Source organism: Eubalaena glacialis, chromosome 4 (genome assembly GCF_028564815.1).
Source record: "Eubalaena glacialis isolate mEubGla1 chromosome 4, mEubGla1.1.hap2.+ XY, whole genome shotgun sequence".
In the NCBI taxonomy this organism is placed as follows: domain Eukaryota; kingdom Metazoa; phylum Chordata; class Mammalia; order Artiodactyla; family Balaenidae; genus Eubalaena; species Eubalaena glacialis.
In genome coordinates, this window is record NC_083719.1 from 32,892,575 (window position 1) to 32,907,540 (window position 14,966).

Genomic DNA, 14,966 nt, shown 5'->3' on the forward strand with positions numbered 1-14,966 from the left:
AGCTCTTCTCTAAATGTTTGATAGAATTCGCCTGTGAAGCCATCTGGTCCTGGGCTTTTGTGTGTTGGAAGATTTTTAATCACAGTTTCAATTTCAGTGCTTGTGATTGGTCTGTTCATATTTTCTATTTCTTCCTGGTTCAGTCTCGGCAGGTTGTGCATTTCTAAGAATCTGTCCATTTCTTCCAGGTTGTCCATTTTATTAGCATAGAGTTGCTTGTAGTAATCTCTTATGATCGTTTGTATTTCTGCAGTGTCAGTGGTTACTTCTCCTTTTTCATTTCTAATTCTATTAATTTGAGTCTTCTCCTTTTTTCTCTTGATGAGTCTGGCTAATGGTTTATCAATTTTGTTTATCTTCTCAAAGAACCAGCTTTTAGTTTCATTGATTTTTGCTATTGTTTCCTTCATTTCTTTTTCATTTATTTCTGATCTGATCTTTATGATTTCTTTCCTTCTGCTAGCTTTGGGGTTTTTTTGTTCTTCTTTCTCTAATTGCTTTAGGTGCAAGGTTAGGTTGTTTATTCGAGATGTTTCCTGTTTCTTGATGTAGGCTTGTATTGCTATAAACTTCCCTCTTAGAACTGCTTTTGCTGCATCCCATAGGTTTTGGATCGTCGTGTCTCCATTGTCATTTGTTTCTAGGTATTTTTTGATTTCCCCTTTGATTTCTTCAGTGATCACTTCGTTATTAAGTAGTGTATTGTGTAGCCTCCATGTGTTTGTATTTTTTACAGATCTTTTCCTGTAATTGATATCTAGTCTCATAGCGTTGTGGTCGGAAAAGATACTTGATACGATTTCAATTTTTTTAAATTTACCAAGGCTTGATTTGTGACCCAAGATATGATCTATCCTGGAGAATGTTCCATGAGCACTTGAGAAAAATGTGTATTCTGTTGTTTTTGGGTGGAATGTCCTATAAATATCAATTAAGTCCATCTTGTTTAATGTATCATTTAAAGCTTGTGTTTCCTTATTTATTTTCATTTTGGATGATCTGTCCATTGGTGAAAGTGGGGTGTTAAAGTCCCCTACTATGATTGTGTTACTGTCGATTTCCCCTTTTATGGCTGTTAGTATTTGCCTTATGTATTGAGGTGCTCCTATGTTGGGTGCATAAATATTTACAATTGTTATACCTTCCTCTTGGATCGATCCCTTGATCATTATATAGTGTCCGTCTTTGTCTCTTGTAATTGTCTTTATTTTAAAGTCTATTTTGTCTGATATGAGAATTGCTACTCCAGCTTTCTTTTGATTTCCATTTGCATGGAATATCTTTTTCCATCCCCTCACTTTCAGTCTGTATGTGTCTCTAGGTCTGAAGTGGGTCTCTTGTAGACAGCATATATATGGGTCTTGTTTTTGTATCCATTCAGCCAGTCTGTGTCTTTTGGTGGGAGCATTTAATCCATTTACATTTAAGGTAATTATCGATATGTATGTTCCTATTCCCATTTTCTTAAATGTTTTGGGTTTGTTATTGTAGGTGTTTTCCTTCTCTTGTGTTTCTTGCCTAGAGAAGTTCCTTTAGCATTTGTTGTAAAGCTGGTTTGGTGGTGCTGAACTCTCTCAGCTTTTGCTTGTCTGTAAAGGTTTTAATTTCTCCATCAAATCTGAATGAGATCCTTGCTGGGTAGAGTAATCTTGGTTGTAGGTTTTTCTCCTTCATCACTTTAAGTATATCCTGCCACTCCCTTCTGGCTTGCAGCGTTTCTGCTGAAAGATCAGCTGTTAACCTTATGGGGATGCCCTTGTGTGTTATCTGTTGTTTTTCCCTTGCTGCTTTTAATATGTTTTCTTTATATTTAATTTTTGATAGTTTGATTAATATGTGTCTTGGTGTGTTTCTCCTTGGATTTATCCTGTATGGGACTCTCTGTGCTTCCAGGACTTGATTAACTATTTCCTTTCCCATATTAGGGAAGTTTTCAACTAGAATCTCTTCAAATATTTTCTCAGTCCCTTTCTTTTTCTCTTCTTCTTCTGGGACCCCTATAATTCGAATGTTGGTGCGTTTAATGTTGTCCCAGAGGTCTCTGAGACTGTCCTCAGTTCTTTTCATTCTTTTTTCTTTATTCTGGTCTGCAGTAGTTATTTCCACCATTTTATCTTCCAGGTCACTTATCCGTTCTTCTGCCTCAGTTATTCTGCTATTGATCCCATCTAGAGTATTTTTAATTTCATTTATTGTGCTTGTCATCGTTTCTTGGTTCCTCTTTAGTTCTTCTACGTCCTTGTTAAATGTTTCTTGCATTTTGTCTATTCTATTTCCAAGACTTTGGATCATCCTTACTATCATTATTCTGAATTCTTTTTCAGGTAGACTACCTATTTCCTCTTCATTTGTTAGGTCTGGTGTGTTTTGACCCTGCTCCTTCATCTGCTGTGTGTTTTTCTGTCTTCTCATTTTGCTTATCTTACTGTGTTTGGGGTCTCCTTTTCACAGGCTGCAGGTTCGTAGTTCCCGTTGTTTTTGGTATCTGTCCCCAGTGGCTAAGGTTGGTTCAGTGGGTTGTGTAGGTTTCCTGGTGGAGGGAACTAGTGCCTGTGTTCTGGTGGATGAGGCTGGATGTTGTCTTTCTGGTGGGTTCGTCCACGTCTGGTGGTGTGTTTTGGGGTGTCTGTGGCCTTATTATGATTTTAGGCAGCCTCTCTGTTAATGGATGGGGCTGTGTTCCTCTCTTGCTAGTTGTTTGGCATAGGGTGTCCAGCACTGTAGCTTGCTGGTCGTTGAGTGAAGCTGGGTCTTGATGTTGAGATGGAGATCTGTGAGAGATTTTCGCCGTTTGGTATTATGTGGAGCTGGGAGGTCTCTTGTGGACCAGTGTCCTGAAGTTGGCTCTCCCACCTCAGAGGCACAGCCCTGATGCCTGGCTGGAGCACCAAGAGCCTTTCATCCACACGGCTCAGAATAAAAGGGAGAAAAAATGGAAAGAAAGAAAAAAAGAGGATAAAATAAAATAAAATAAAGCAATTATAATAAAAAATAAGAAAAAAAATTATTAAGAGTAAATTTATTAAGAAAAAAAAATTTTTTTTTAATTTTTAAAAATAGATTTATTAATTTTTTATACTAAAAATAAGAAAAAAATTATTTAGAAAAAATTTATTAAGAAAAAAAATTTTTTAATTTTTTAAAATAAAAAACATGAAAAAACTTATTAAAATTTTTTTTAAAAATAGAAAATAAGGAAAAAATTATTAAGAAAACATTTATTAGGGAAAAAAAAAATTTTTAAGCCCAAAAAAAAAAAAAAAAAAAACGGACGGACCTAACCCTAGGACTAACGGTGAGAGCAAAGCTATACAGACAAAATCTCACCCAGAAGCATACACATCTACACTCACAAAAAAAAGGAAAAGGGGAAAAGTTAATATATCCTGCTCCCAAAGTCCATCTCCTAAATTTGGGATGATTCGTTGTCTATTCAGGTATTCAACAGATGCAGGCACATCAAGTTGTTTGTGGAGCTTTAATCCGCTGCTTCTGAGGCTGCTGGGAGAGATTTCCCTTTCTCTTCTTTGTTCGTACAGCTCCCGGGGTTCAGCTTTGGATTTGGACCCGCCTCTGCATGTAGGTCCCCTGAGGGCGTGTGTTCCCCGCCCAGACAGAACGGGGTTAAAGGAGCAGCTGATTCGGGGGCTCTGGCTCAGTCAGGCCGGGGGGAGGGAGCGGTACGGAGGAGGCGGGGCGAGCCTGCGGCGGCAGAAGCCGGCGTGACGTTGCAGCAGCCTGAGGCGCGCCGTGCGCTCTCCCGGGGAAGTTGTCCCCGGATTACGGGAGCCTGGCCGTGGCGGGCTGCACAGGCTCCCGGGAGGGGCGGTGTGGAGAATGACCTGTGCTCGCCCACAGGCTGTTTGGTGGCGGCAGCAGCAGCCCTAGCGTCTCATGCCCGTCTCTGGGGTCCGCGCTGATAGCCGCGGCTCGCGCCCGTCTCTGGAGTTCATTTAAGTGGCGCTCTGAATCCCCTCTCCTTGCACGCCGCGGAACAAAGAGGCAAGAAAAAGTCTCCTGCCTCTTCGGCAGCTGCAGACTTTTTCTCGTGCACCCTCCCGGCTAGTTGTGGTGCGCTAGACCCTTCAGGCTGTGTTCACGCAGCTAACCCCAGTCCTCTCCCTGGGATCCGACCGAAGCCCGCGCCTCAGCTCCCAGCCCCCGCCCGCCCCGGCGGGTGAGCAGACAAGCCTCTCGGGCTGGTGAGTGCTGCTCGGCGCCGAGCCTCTGTGCGGGAATCTCTCCGTTTTTCCCTCTGCGTCCCTGTTGCTGTGGGATCCGCGCTGATAGCCGCGGCTCGCGCCCGTCTCTGGAGCTCGTTTAGGCGGCGCTCTGAATCCCCTCTCCTTGCGCGCCGCTAAACAAAGAGGCAAGAAAAATTCTCTTGCCTCTTTGGCAGCTGCAGTCTTTTTCCCGGACTCCCTCCCGGCTAGCACCGAAGCCCGAGCCCCAGCTCCCAGGCCCCGCCCGCCCCGGCGGCTGAGCAGACAAGCCTCTCGGGCTGGTGAGCGCTGGTCGGCACCGCTCCTCTGTGCGGGAATCTCCGCCTTGCCCTCCGCACCACTGCGGCTGCGCTCTCCTCCGTGGCTCCGAAGCTTCCCCCCTCTGCTACCCGCAGTCCAGGCATTTACTTTTAGAGAAAATAACCTGCTCATTTCAGTGGAACAAGATGGACAGCCAAGGTCAATGAAGCATCAAAAGTAAGTTTTCCAGCCCGTCGTGGAGGCGGAATGGGGGAATGACTTTTTTTTTTTTTTTAATGGTATTTAACAAATAGTATCTGAATGGAATTTTAAATCAAAACCCCAGAAGATAAAATCTTGGCAGAAGAACCTACTTTTTTTAGCACATTTTTTTTTTTTACCTTCTGACATCTGTTCTTCTCACTTTCTGAAATAACCATTTCACTTAGCTAATGCTGTGAGGTATGGGCTGGGAAGTTACTCATTTTCTCCCTCACCCATAGAAACAATTTCTCAAGACTTAAAGGAGATTTTTTACCCACCTCTTTCATATGAGGTAAATCCTTACCAAACTTGAGAAACAAAATTCAGAAAGTCTCAGAGCTACCTCATGGAATCCTGGCTTGCTTTTCTCAGGCAGGAGAAATATATCACTTGCCCCACCTACAGGTATGACTTGGAATTGCCTGTAAAGGGGATTCTGGGAGCAGAAGGTCTTTACTGAATTTCAAATTTAAACCAAACACTATGAAAGAGCAGAGATAAGAGAGAATTAAGAGATAAAATTTCTATTCTCAAAGAACATATAATGTGTGGGAAAAGTAAAACTACTTAGAAATTATAACAAAAGTGTAATATATAATTTGCCAAGGATTCTGTGAAGATGGTAGGTTCAATACATGTGCTTGACCCCTTTCTCTCCCCAGGGTCCCCACTGAGACCCTGAAGACTTGTTTTGTATAAGTTTGGGGCAGGAAGGAGGGAGGGAAATGTTAGCCAGCTGTAGAGTCAGGAGGGGGAGGAGTCCCACCTGCACAGCAAAGATCAAGGGCTCCTGGCCACAGTCTGGGGCAGCCAAGTGATTTCCCTGTAAGGCCCTGGGACAGGGGGGCAGAAAAACCCTAGCCCCTGAGAAGAGGCTAGCACATCCAGAGGAGCTTGGGCCAAAAATCCAAGGTTACTGCAGATACTTGAGGAGGTCAGCCAGCTGTCGAGGCCTGTCACCTCAGTGACCCCAGGAGGGGCTGCCAGTTTCCAGAAGAGGCCTGCCTGGCTGAGCCAAACTGTTCCCCTCTGGTGTTAACTTTCTTTGCCTCGAGATCAGGAGAAGCCCAGGAATCTGGTGGCTTCTGTCCCTATCCATTAATCCCAAGATCACAGCTGGTTGGCCCATTGTCATCAGCCTCCTGGAATAGTAAAGCAATTTCTTTTTTTTCTGTCTGCCAATTCACAACTCTCATGGAAACAGATCGCCAGTTCTAAGGAATCTCCCTCCTAATAATAATATGCTGGGCTGCTTGTGGGTCTGCAAGGATGGTGATACTTTGTTATTTTTAAAGAACATACAAGCATATTGTAGTCAAAAATATTAAAAGACTGAGAAAAAATATGTTGGTGTTTATGAGACTATGCTGGAAGCTTATTATGACAAACTGTCCGCATGGGGTGCATGTTTCTGAATGACACCTGATGGGTGATCCAGGTCTCCTGGATCTTGTCCTGACAAATCTTGTTTCCTGCTACCTCTGCTTCAAACTTCGTCCTCCTCTGCTTCCTGAGACTGCAGCTGGTAGGATATTTGCATCTGCAGTAGCCTGCTGTACTCTTGGGCTTAACCTTAGCCTCTTGCAAAATTCTCCTACTCTCTGTTAAGTTCTTCAAGACCCTCATTTGTGTCATCCTGTTCCATAGCACCTTCTTCCTGTTCTTTTCCTTTTCTTTGCAAGCTTTCTTGCGCTTGAACTTTTCTTGTACACATGACCTCATTCCCACGTTGTTTCCTTTCCTTCCTGTCAAGTCACAGCAAACTGTCCTTCTCAGCCAACTTCTTTTCCTTCTTTTCCTCTATTATTCTGTCTAATTCTTTCTCCCAAGCATCCTCCTCTTCACGTTGCTCTGCTACATATCCCTGAGAAAGCTTCCGTTTTCTTCCCATGTCTTCTCTTTTTTTGCTTCTTTGTTATCAGTCTCTTCGTGGAACTTTTGAAGGGCCCTTTGCATGAGCTTCATGTTCAAGTCCTGCTCTGTTCTCTCTTCCTGTTGAATAAGTCCTACCTTCTCTCAGAGGGCATTTTGCAAAAAGGTCCTAATTTCCTGCTTTGTCTTCTCTTCCTTTAGCTTATCCTGTTCTTTCTCAAGTTTACCCTTTGTACCGTTGTTTCTCCTCTTCTCTGTCGCTGCACCACATGCTCTTGTGCTTTGATGCTGGTGACCTGGGCGCCCAGCCCCAGGTGTGTGTTCTCCACCAGCTCTTTCTGTCTCCTCGCCTCCTGGGCATCTCAGTTTTTCTTGGCTCATTGGTCTTCCTCCCAGGATTCTGAGAACATCTCCTCTTCCACCAGCTTCTACCTCTTCAGTTCCTCACTGAATTCTGCCTGTGCTTTCCACTCCTCACACACCTTCTGATGGATATAAAGCAACTCAACATGGACCTTCTCGCAGCACTACTTGAATTGTCATCTAACTTTTCAGCCACAAAACTCTGTCTTTATTTTTCTTCTTTCTCTTTCAATAATGATTTTTCTTCTCATTCTTTGTTTTCCTCCTCAATTGTTTCTTCTTTCAACTGCATTTCAGTAAAATACTGATTCTCTTCTGAGGTTAAATGTTCATGTAGTTTATTTTATCTTTTGTCAGTGTAGATGGAATACTGTACTTACATTTTTTTTAATATATTGAGGTAACATTGGTTTATAACATACATAAGTTTCATGTGTACATTATATTTCACCTAATGTATACACTACAGTGTGCCCATCACCAAAAGCTTAGCTTCTATCCATTGTGATACATAATTCCCTTTACCCGTTCAGACCTTCCCACACACCTTCCCCTCTGGTAACCATTACTCTGTTCTCTGTATCTACATGTTTATTTTTGTTTGGTTTGGTTTATTTACTTGTTTATTTATTTACCACATATGAGTGAATTCATAAGGTATTTGTCTTTCTCCATCTGGCTTATTTCACTTAGAATAATAACCTCAAGATCCATCTATATGGATCTATATGCAAATGGCAAGATTTCATTTTTTTTCTGGCTTAGTAGTATTCCATTGTATATATATATATACCACATCTTTATATCCATTCATCCATTGATGAGTACTTAGGTTATTTCCATATCTTCAGTATTGTAAATAATGCTGCCATGAACATAGGGGTGTATGCAACTTTTTGAATTAGTTTTTTCATATTCTTCAAAAAATATCCAGAGTGGAATAACTGGGTCATATGCTAGTTTTATTCTCAATATTTTGAGGAATCTCCATATTGTTTTACATAGTGACTGCACCAATTTATATTCCCACCAACAGTGTGTGAGGTGTTTCTCTACCTCCTTTCCAACACTTGTTATTTCTTGCCTTTTTGATAATAGCCATTCTAACAGGTGAGAGGTGATAGCTCACTGTGGTTTTGATTTTCATTTCTCTAATAACTAGTGATGTTAAACATCTTTCCATGTGACTATTGCCCATCTGTATGTCTTCTTTGGAAAAATGTCTATTCAACTCCTTGTCCATTATTAAATCAGGGTTTTTTTTGCTGTTGTTGAGTTGTATGAGTTCTTTATGTATTTTGGATATTAACCCCTTATCAGATATATGATTTTCAAATATCTTCTCCCATTTGGTAGGTTGTCTTTTCATTTGGTTGATAGTTTCCTTTGCTGTGCAGAAGCTTTTAGTTTGATGCAGTCCCATTTGTCTACTTTTGTTTCCTTGTCTGAGGAGATGTATCCAGAAAGATATTGCCAAGACCAATGTCTGCACAAAGTCTTGTATGCAAATTTTCATAGCAGCTTTGTTCACAGTAGCTGAAACCTAGAAACAATCCAAATATCTATGAAATACTAATATGAAATAAAAGGAATGAACTACTGCTATACAAAACAACATAGAGGGATCTTAAAATCATTACACTAAGTAACAGAATCCAGACACAAAAGATAGCATATGGTATGATTTCATTCACATAGAGTTCTATCTGAAAGGAAAGCTATAGTGACATATAGTAGACCAGTGGTTGCTAGGGCTTGGGGGTCCCTAGGGGTTGGGGGTAAGAACAAGGGATATATGAAAAAGGGCATAAGACATATTAGGGTGATGGAAATTTTCTTTATCTTATTTGTGGTTATGGTTATTCAACTGTTGTCAAAACTCATCAAATTGTACCATTAAAATGGATAAATTTTAGTGTATGTAAATTATACTTTAAAAATCTAATTAATTTAAAAATACCTAATAAAGTCTGTCATTTAATAATAGTACTATTATTAGTTGTGGGACTCACTGCTACCTCTTGGGATTTTTGCTGCATAAGCATCATACCTGTAGCAATATGCTTGATACTATCTATTAATTCTTAAGGGTTTACTACATGGCAGGCACTTTTTTGAGTGATTTTACAGTTCTTGATAAAATAATCTTTCTAACAGCCCTGTGAGGGAAGCATTGTTATCTCCATTTGACAGAGGAAGAAACTAATCACAAAAATATTAATTAACAGCTAGTAAGTGTCAAATTTACATTTTGAAACAGGTAATTTGACTTTAGAGACCAGATTCTTAACCATGACTGCACGGTGAGAGGCAAACACAGGAAATGTACATGTCAATACATTGCAGTCTGTTTAATCTCCCAAATGAAGGGTATATGCAAATAGTAAGTCCTACGAATTCAAGAAGGGTGAGACTTGGCATGGGAAACCTTCATTGGGAAAGGTAATTCTAGTTCAGCGTCTTAAAGTTTGAGAAAGATTTGAATGGTTGAGTAGCATCAGAAAATGTGACTTTCTGAAAGTCACCTGATGTGAGACAAGGCACTTTACTTCTCATAAAGTCAATCATTTCATTCTTGGACTCAACTGGGATATGGGTGAACACTCACAGTCTCTCCTAAGCAAAAGTCATGTCAATTTGTTCATTGTAATTTGGTGTGCTTTAAAATCAAAGGTAATTCTTACCTGAAACTTTAACATCTGCTGTTAGATTAGACATTAAAAGCCGTATTCAGAGAGAATTTTAAAATATTGAAGCCAAACCTTTCACACTTTTGAAAAAAGAAATTGCTTCAAATGTTGTGCTCCAGTCACTCCAGCAGATGGCAATACAATCATTGTTAAAAAAAATTCTTTCACTCTCCAACTTAAAAAAAAAAAAAAAAGACAAAACCAACTTTATTTATTTATTTACCTCTGTGGTGAGTCCTTCTCTGTGGTAAGCTAAAACAATGAATTCTACACAAGATTTTTAAAGATTGCAAAGCTTTCTTAACACCCTAATTATAAAGGACTTTAAATGCTAAACTAAACACTGATCTTTATTCTGTAGAAAATGGGGAAAAAGTACATGGTTTTTGAGTCAGGACTGACAAGGTCAGAACTGTACATTAGGAAAATCACTCTGACAGGGAAAGGACGCACGGAAGGATGTGGAAAGAGGGAATAAATATTGCTTGAAATGGTCTAGAACAGAAGTAATAGGAACTTGATCTTGGCCATGGCAGTAAAAACTATGGCTTAGATGAGGAAATAACTGCAGGCACACAAGTGAGAGACCTGAGCAATTGATTGAACGTTAGAAGTTCCAAAGAAGGAAGAGCCAAAGATAACTCTTGTGTTTTAATCCTGGTTTGGGCGAAAGCTTACTAGAAGGAGCAGGAATGGGTTTGGACCAAAGGGAAGTTTTTGCAGTGCCATGATGCACCTATATGCTGATTTAACTTAGCAGTTGACCAGCCAGTCTGCTGTTTCGATGAGAAGCAAAATTTAAGAGACAGATGCACACATGGTGGGTATTTGCAGCCACAGGAGTAGATGAGAAAGTCTGAGAGAGAAGAAGTCTGAAGTCCTAGAAACCTTCTGGAGAATGTTTGCATTTAGGAGAAACTGATGATAGGATTAAGTTTAGCAGGATTTTCCGGTGAGCATGCTGTCTTCAAGGGCGTACGAACAAGGACAAATGGAACAAGAGTAATAGATATTTCACAAACTTTGAGATCCTTTGTAAAGAGGTCATTGGACTTTGAGAAACCATTAAACAAATGGATGGAGGCAGAAAGATTATTATGAGAAAGGAATGGAGAGCTTAAGAAAAAGTGTAAACTCTCCTTTTAAAAATTTTTTTGACGACGTTGGGTCTTCGTTGCTGCACGCCGGCTTTCTCTAGTTGCGGCGAGCGGCGGGCACTCTTCCTTGCGGTGCGCATGCTTATTCAAGTGGCTTCTCTTGTTGTGGAGCATGGGCTCTAGGCACGTGGGCTTCAGTAGTTGCAGCACGTGGGCTCAGTAGTTGTGGCTCGCGGGCCCTAGAGAGCTCCGAGGCATGTGGGATCTTTCCGGACCAGGGATCGAACCCGTGTCCCCTGCATTGGCAGGCGGATTCTTAACCACTGCGCCACCAGGGAAGTACCTGTAAACTCTCTTTTGAGAAGTTTGGCAGTGAAGGGAAGGGAAGACCTGGTTCTGTAGATTAACTGGACAGTGGGGACAAGGGGAAATTTTTATACAACACAGAGCTTTCCGTATGTTTGTATCTGCCGTGAAGGAGACATTTGAAACTATACGAAAACTGTTTTCCTTTTTCTTCTTAAATGGCATCTAGATAATTTAATGAAACTGCATAACTTCATTTTACTAGAAATTTGTAGATGTAAGAAAAATGGGAAATATAATTTGACAGTGAATGTTACAACATGTTTCTCATTATTTATTATTTATCCAGTGTCTACCTGGCTCCTCTCTGTTGCTGATGCCTGAAGCTTTGGGACTATGAAACTTAGTCATGCTAATCAAGTCTGTTCCCAGAGTCCAAGATCTTTTGAAATGGCAGCAAGTGATAGCTCTGAAGGGGCTGCTGTAGCATCAACCAAGCATTTAGAATCATAGAAAACTCTAAAGTGCATTGCTCTGTTATGATATGTGAGATGTGAGCATGTTTTCTTGTCCAAACTTTTAATTCTACCCTTTCTGGTTTTTTGTTTTTTTTTTTTTCTTAAGGAAAAGAAAAATCAGTTGGCAATGCTTTATCTTGTTGGCAGAATTCCTGAGGTATAGAATTTGCTTCTTGCCACTAGAACTTTTGTGTCATGGTGTCATTTTTGTGCAAAGGAATCTGCAGAGGCTGCCAGTTGAATCTGTCTGAGGAAAAAATAACATAGCCTTGAGTTGCAAACAACCAAGTCTGCCATCAAATATGATAAACATACTGGTTTCATTAAAAACTAATAGCAAGACAGAATTTTCAAGCACAGAGACAATGGAAAGTAAAGACAGGGAGAAGATGGGGGAAAATCCTCCAGGAACTCTTATGTGTTCTTTACAGCACAGTTTGTTTATAAATTCCCAAACACCTGTCTCTGCTTTCAATTCTTTTAAACCACCCTGTACCATTTCTGTCAACATCAAGTGAAAGATGACGAAATTACTCCCGCCTGCTAGGTATCTCACCCCACATGTTGACATGTTTGGAGGGCCGGGAATGTTGTGGTCTGGTAAAAGATAGGGCCACCATGGACGGCTGCACAATACAATTTTTATGTATATCAGAACCCAAACAGAGAAAGCGAAGAAATCAACTTTTTTTTTTTTTTTTACATCTGTAAAGATCAGAAATGCAATTTTAACTCCGACTTTCAGTAAACAGAGATTTATTTTTAACGGGGAGGGCATGTCATTCATTTACTCCTTTTTATATTTTTTGCAGAATCGATTGATTAGGTGGTAAACGCATTATACACCTATTATCCTGATCATTGCTTTGGAAGTAGTGGGAATCCAAATTCATAGAGAAAACAGATTCTCAAAATAGATCCTCCTACTTTCAATAAAGTTGTTTTCTTAGGTTAGATCTTAAGATCCTTAAGGACAGGAACTTGTTCTTATCATTTTTTATTTTTTATTTACTTATGTGTTTATTTTTGTCATACAGTGTATTTTAAAAATACTACCTGTTTAACTCTTAAATTTTGACAGTCACTTTCAGTTTTCAAGTCAACAGCCATTCCCACTTCTGAGCCAACAAAACCTTTATTCCGTTTAACTCTCTGGTGGCAATGGACTCTAGAAAAGGAGGGAGGTCCTCCCCCCAGCCCAGGAGATGAATGGTGATTGGTTTTAAACCAAATTGGGCTGGCTCTCCTACATCCTCATTTATGATTGGTTTAGAGTGGGACATATAAACCGGTTCTGGCCAATGAGATCTGAGGGGAAGTCTGCGGGGACTTTTGAGAGTTTTTTCTCTTCTGATGCAAAGAGGGAAACGTAGAAGAGACCCTTTCACCTTTCCTACTTTTTAATACAACTGTGTGAGGACATCATGTTTGTAGCAGTGCCACACTCGCGGGGAAAGCTAGAGAACTGAAAAGAGCTGAAGCAGAATGCTCACTTAGTGGCAGGATTCACCAACGTTGGCAACTACTTTTGGGCTTCCGGCCATGAGAGATGATAATAAATGCCCTCAGGACTTAAGCCACATTTAGTTGGATATTTTGTACTTTGTAGCCAAAAACATTCTAACTGAGGCAGCAATTTAAAAAGATCTCTCACATTACCTCATTGATTCTGCTAATAATCTTGTGAGTGTTATCTGGAGTCTACAGGGGACGTCGAGACTCAGAAAGTTGAGCTGACTTGACTAACATTGCAAAACTAGTAGGTGGCAGACGTAACACTGAAATCCTAGCTTTGGATGACCCTGCACGTGCTCTGTGTAATGCACCTGATTGTTTACCTTGGGCTGAGTAAGGATGAGTAAAGATTTGCTGAGATGAGTGGAGCTGCAATCTTGGGGAAATTTCCTTTATTCCTCAGGCAATCCCTCATGAACTTTCAGGTCTGCTAAAGGCTGGTCTCTTCCTAACACTCTGGGGGAGTCCATTGTTAGTATTCCTAGACATAAAGATTTGGAAGGAAATTCTTTTTCACATTTGTCCCATCTTCTTCCTGCCTTTCACTGATTTGTACTGAAAATTCAGTCTGCTCTTACTAAAAATGGAATGCCCTGTTCCGAGAACCTCACTGTTATCTGTGAGGTGAGATGGAGTCCAGCCTCACAGGAGAACTCCTGCCCTTCCTCTTTCTGATCATTTATCTTCCTTGGGCATGGGTAAGTGTGATTCCCAATTCCACTTCTATTTCCAAAGGAGGGGATAGCTTCTCTGCTTCATACTGGCTCTGACTTAGACCTGTGACCATCCCTGGATCTTACCAGGCCCATTTCCACACTCTTTAAACTTCACAAATGCCTAGCACAAAATCCCTGCCACCCCTGCCTTATAAACTACTTCTGGGAGCAGGTGTGATTTTTATCACTCTCTATCTTAACATGGGTTTCTTAGAAAACAAAGCCCAATGTATAAGCTTAGAAGCTAATGCTTTATTGGGGGTTCAGTCCCGGGAAATCTAGAGTGCAGGACAGTGGGTGCATTAACAGATCCAGCAGTGCTCTAATCCAGTTTCTTCTTGGCAGTTGGTGTCATATGTGGGATCTATAATGGTGACTCCACTGGCATTTGGTGCCTGCCTCTGGAACCACTCTTGCTGGCCAGTAATCAAAACAAGTGGTCAAGTGTGGGCAGGAAGGGTCTGTTGAGTTAGACTTATTGGCTTTGAGTGATGCAGAAACTGGGTCTGAACCCAATCTGTGTTCCCAGCAAGCTGAGAAGGCATCTCTTTTTTTTTCCTTCTAGTTTTATTGAGGTATAATTGGCATACACTGCTGTACGAGTTTAAGGCGTACAGCATAATGATTTGAAAGACATTTCTTCTTTTTTCCTCAGTTTTCCTCACTGTAAAGGGGTTGGATCTCTCCTAGAGGTTGATATCCTCACTCCTGGTCTCTAGTGCTTACCTGTTCTCCAGAGCCATAGGTAGATGGGCCAGTGCTTATTTTCATGGATGAATAAAGGAGTCCCTACCCACCCCCAAGAATGTGCAAATTATGAAATCCTATTTTGTATCTTCACTGTGTGGAACATTCTTTAACCATAAAGGAATAAATTCCATTTTAGGATCTGAGATCCTCTTGATATTGGCTAACTTGTATTGCTACAGTCATTACACTTTATCAGAAGAAAACGTAAATCGAAAACTTTTGTCTTGTACAGTATGTTTTGATGGGTGCACCAAAATTTTTATTTTCTCTATTGTTTTCATAAAACAAACAGAAACTGATGAGTTTGAATTATATAAACCCAACAGGGACAGAAAGCATTAGATTAGTTCAAGGAGAAGGAGATGAGGCAGGAGATATAATTCAGATAATCAAAAATGGTTGTTTTAGTTCT

At 40.7% G+C, this 14,966-nt stretch overlaps 1 long non-coding RNA gene and 1 pseudogene across 2 annotated transcripts in view; one reads left to right on the forward strand and one right to left on the reverse strand.

Annotated features, from left to right (window-relative positions):
- The first annotated feature begins 4,419 nt into the window (after nucleotides 1-4,419).
- The window catches only part of LOC133089645 (uncharacterized), a 96,785-nt gene continuing 86,238 nt past the window's right edge, over nucleotides 4,420-14,966 (forward strand). For both annotated transcript variants that reach the window (XR_009700729.1, XR_009700730.1), the window contains exon 1: nucleotides 4,420-4,700. This is a non-coding gene — a long non-coding RNA (uncharacterized LOC133089645). The remainder of the gene's footprint in view (nucleotides 4,701-14,966) is intronic.
- LOC133089499 (cilia- and flagella-associated protein 53-like) lies at nucleotides 6,090-7,311 on the reverse strand (annotated as a pseudogene).